The sequence below is a fragment of the Helianthus annuus genome, chromosome 6 (assembly GCF_002127325.2).
Source record: "Helianthus annuus cultivar XRQ/B chromosome 6, HanXRQr2.0-SUNRISE, whole genome shotgun sequence".
NCBI classification, from domain to species: Eukaryota; Viridiplantae; Streptophyta; class Magnoliopsida; order Asterales; family Asteraceae; genus Helianthus; species Helianthus annuus.
Window position 1 is genome coordinate 40,876,330 of NC_035438.2, and position 4,832 is coordinate 40,881,161.

The 4,832-nt window shown below is 39.7% G+C and overlaps 1 non-coding gene across 1 annotated transcript; it reads left to right on the forward strand.

The window, feature by feature from the left end:
- The first annotated feature begins 2,640 nt into the window (after positions 1-2,640).
- On the forward strand, positions 2,641-2,747 carry LOC118479990. The gene has a single exon (XR_004861631.1). It is a non-coding gene; the product is annotated as a small nucleolar RNA R71 (small nucleolar RNA).
- Positions 2,748-4,832: the final 2,085 nt, after the last annotated feature.

The window sequence follows — 4,832 nt, forward strand, 5'->3', positions numbered from 1 at the left end:
TTATATTTTAGAGTTAAATGTCATTTTAGTCCCTGTGATCTGGGTTATTTTGTTAATTTAGTCCAAAGATTTCATTTTTCACCCGTGGGTCCAAAAATATTTCACTGTTACTATTTTAGTCCACTGGGTTAACTTCATCCATTTTTTCTGTTAATGAGAAGAGCAATTCGATCATTTTATATGTAATTCTGTGAACTAGAAGGGCAATTCGACCCTATAAAATGACCGAATTGCCTTTCTTGTTAACATAAATAATGGATAAGGTTAACCCAGTGGACTAAAATGATAACTGTGAAACCTCTTTGGACCCACAGACGAAAAATAAAACATTTGGACTAAACTGACAAAATGGACCAAACCACAGGGAGTAAAATGACATTTAACTCTATATTTTATTAAATTGTGTAATTTGTACCTCATTTGTCTCTATTAGCATGTCCAGATATAATTTAGCTACCTCTTACATCATGTTCGGGTAAGTGTTTTCGTTAATTTCATAATGTTTAGGTGAATTGTGCTTTCACTTATTAAGTATGTCTGGCTTTAGCTTAGGGTCCGTTTGGTTCACATAACTAGCTGAAAATGGTATTGGAATTGAAATTAATTCTAACAAAAAAAATGTGTTCGGTAAGTTAACTGAAGGAATTGTAATTGGAAAATCCAAAAACAATTACATGAAAAGGATGGGTCTTTTACCCACTTGGCCCAACCAATCTTACATCTAGAATTACAACTAGAAAACCACAAAAATGAAACTAAAACACCATAATCAAGTAAAGAATGTTGAACTTGGCTTTTACTTCCACAAAGGTCTTCATTTCTTTATTGTCAAAAAATCCACAAAGCCGAGAAAACAATAAGCTCAGTCCAAAAGCCGTAAAGGGCAAGTCGAATATTGTAACGAACTACCAAGCCATCTACAAATACCCTCCCATAATCTATACGTAAGACTACAATCTCCAAAAACAAGATTCACAGATTCCATTGAAACCAAACAAACCGGACAGACAATCTAAGGAATATCAAAACCTCTTTTATTAAGATCAAGTCTAGTGGGAAACCGATCCAAAAGCAACCTCCAGAAATGTATATTCACTTTCTTTGGAATAAACTTATTCTATCGCGTTGCATGATTCCCATTCGGTAAAGTATTACAATGCATAAGGGCTTTTAGAGTTTGGCCCAAAGTTAGAATGTTTTACCATGTGCGTGGGTGTGTGTATGTGTGTGTTTAATTAGAATTAGAATTTCAAAGAGAATCGGACTGAAAATCATAAATTCATATTCAATTCGAATTCGATTACATGACTTGAATTCGAATCTAATCGAACTCGAATATTTGAAAACTGAATTCAAAGCTTAATAACTGAATTCAAATCGTGTCGAGTTTCAAAGTTTTCGAATCTGAAACGAATACTAAACACCCCTACCTAAGGGTGGTGGTTGTTATGATACAAAGAAGATTAATATGGACATTGTAACACTCTAAGCAAATCCCACATCAGTTTGTTAAGTAGTACAGCGGAGCATTCTTCGCTTAAATTAACTAGTTGCAATGTTTCAGTTTTCCTTTTGTGAGTGAGAAAGTCTCTCATAAATTTTGAATATTTAGGCATTTGAGTGAGGACTTCCACAAATGGGAGATTGATGTGCAATTGTTTTAGTAAATTTACGAATTTTGTGAATTGCTCATCGGTCTTTTGGCGAAGTAACCGACCGGGGTAAGGTACCGGAGGATTCTTGGTAGGCTCTTTATTCGGTGGAGGAGTCGTCTCTTTTTGGGGCGTCGGTGAAGTTGCGGTTTGGCTAGACGGGCTCTTTTCAGTTGGAGGTAGCGGAGCCTCCTCGGGACCTACGGTACGGTTTCTCAACGTGATGAGATGTACTTGCGCCTTTGGGTTGGTTTCGGTATTGCTGGGTAACGCGCCATGTGGTCTCTTGGAGAAATTTTGAGCTAGTTGATTTTCAATGTTTTGAATACTAGCTTGTTGATTTCTAAAGTTCGATTCCATTTGTTGAAATCGATCAGAGTTTTTCTTTTCGGTGTTGGAGATGAGGCGTGAGATACTATCTTCAAGCCTCTCTCGTCCCTCTTGTTGTTGAGAGAAATTTTGTGACTCATTTCATGGTTGTTGAAAGTTTGTTCGTTGGTTTTGATTTTTTTGGTTACTACTATTGTCGGGTTCTCTCCAACCAAGGTTAGGGTGGTCACGCCATCCTTGGTTGTAGGTACCCGTCGGAGGACCTGACGGCCTAGGTCTATTATCAATGTAGTTTACCGTTTCTGCTTGATTATCCATTTCTTTCATACTACTCCAATTTTCATGTGGTCCACCACACCCTTCACAAGCCATAACCGAGGCCGTTTTTGCCATTTCTAACTTTTTGATTTTTGAAGAGAGTGCCTCGATTTGGGCTTGTAAAGAGGTGCTTTCGTCAACCTTATGGGCGCCCGGGGCAATAGATTTTATGCCTCAGGGAGTGTGCCACTGAAAATTGTTTTGAGCAATTTCCTCAATTTGATTATAAATTTCATTTGGGCGACGATTACCTAGAAGTCCCCCGGAGCTAGAGTCAAGTGTTTGTCTTGTGTGTGGCAACAACCCATTATAGAAAGTGGATACTTGTTGCCATACCGCAAGACCACGATGAGGGCACTTTCTTAGTAGCTCCTTGAAGCTTTCCCACGTTTCATATAAGGATTCCCTGTCCTCTTGTGAGTATGTATTAATTTTAGTCATTAATTTAGCCGTTTTAGAAGGAGGAAAATACTTATACAAAAACTTTTGGGCTAGTTCATCCCAGGTGTTTACCGATCCAACTGAGAGGGTGTTAAGCCAAGCCTTAGCTCGGTCTTTTAGTGAAAATGGGAACATTCGGAGGCGGATGGCGTCATTTGATGCTCCGTTGATCCGAAAAGTATCATATATTTCCAAAAAGTTAGTAATATGTAAATGGGGATCTTCGTCCGCAAGCCTGTGGAAAGTTGCGGAGTTTTGGAGCATTTGAATCAAATGCGGTCGAAGTTCGAAGTTGTTGGCATCGACATTCGGTGCATTGATAGCGGCGCTGAGATTACCTACCGTGGGCCGTAGGTAATCCATTAGGGTACGTTGATCCGCCATTGGAAATGGGTCCCCCGAAACTTTCTCTTGGTTTTTAGCTTTAAGTCTTTTTCTTAGAAAGCGCTCGGGTTCGTCTAGAGGTTCTTTTACGTCTTTATTGGAACCGGAGCTCATACACTGCGTAGGAAGTTCAGGTGCGGCACCTGGGTTCCAAGTCCTGCGATAAAAACAAAAAGATCGTTGGTCAGAATTTTCACCACGGCCCCGTGCTCAGCTGAAAACGGCCCCATGGTCGGAGTTACAGTGATTGTTTCCTGGATCCCTGTTACTGGAGAGTTCAACACGGCCCCGTGCTGCACCAACACGGCCCCGTGCTCAACTCTCTGTAACTCGGAAAATAAAAACTGACAGTAACGATGTTGGGCACGGCCCGTGTCCGACCAGGCACGGCCCCGTGCTACAGTCTGCAAAACCTGAAAAATTTAGAAATATCCTAAAAAAACAGAAAAATAAGAAAAACGATTAGGTCGTTGATTCCTAACTTTCTAAAAATCCTTGTGTCCCCAGCAACGGCGCCAAAAACTTGATGTGCGTTAGGTGTATTATATTTTTGTTGATATTTTAAGCCCTTTTCAACACTTTAGTCAAGTTTTAAATTTATAAAACACGATATTCTACTAACACTAAACACACATATGGGCCAGTGCACCCATCGTGAGCGTAGTATAGCGTTGGTAAGATACCGAGGTCGTCCAAGGACACAAGAGCATTTAATACCGGTTTATCCTCAACGTCTAATCAAATCAAAAGTTTAGAAAAAGTTTTAAATATGAAAATAAAAATTAAAATGCTGAAAATGAAAATAAAATAAAACAGATAGACAAGATGAATCACTTGGATCCGACTCGCTTAGTGTAACCTTTGATGATTTCCGCACTTTTTCACTTTTAAGAGATTATCTTAGTTATAGTAGTAGGCCCCTCTTTTGAAGGTGACGTTACCCTCAATCCAGTGGTTTGAGTCAGTAAGGATACAATCCCAAAGGGTTGGAATATTGAAAGATAATTAATTAAGTTATTAATGCGTGATGTGGTAGGCCCCTCTTTTGAAGGTGACGTTACCCTCGGCTAAGTGGTTTGAGTCAGTAGGGATACAATCCCTAGTAGCCGGGTTAATGTATTAATCGTAGTTTACATATGAGGGGATCAAGCCATTCGCACCCCCGCCATCCAATACCAGTGGGTATTGAAGGAGGTCCTAGTAAGCTTGACCCAGGTCCTTGCAGGATCTATACACTGAACAAGGTAAGAACCTTACCAAACCATTCCCTTAACCCCCGACCAGGTAGCCAACATATCTCTATATAGACCGTAGAGATATGAATGGTGTAAATCTTTTATTTTATATAGACAGTAAAATAATGCCAAGACACCACGGACGAATGATAAGGAAGTTTCACCTTCAACATAAGGAACTACTTATTAAAGTCATTAATACAAAACCAAACAAAAAGTGCGAAAAGAAATAAAAAATATTACACTAAATGCTTATCTTCACCAAGTAATGTAAGAGACTTAGGCAAACATGGCCTTTGATTGTCAAGAACTCTTACTGTCAATCTTGGATCACGAGACTACTACACACACTCTAAGATGGATGATGGATGATGGTGGTGGATGTGGGTTGTAGTGGTGGTGGAGTGTGGGTGAAGTGGGAGAGAGGTGGTTTGCCAAGGGATGCCTTCGAAGTGAACCAAGCACCTCTATT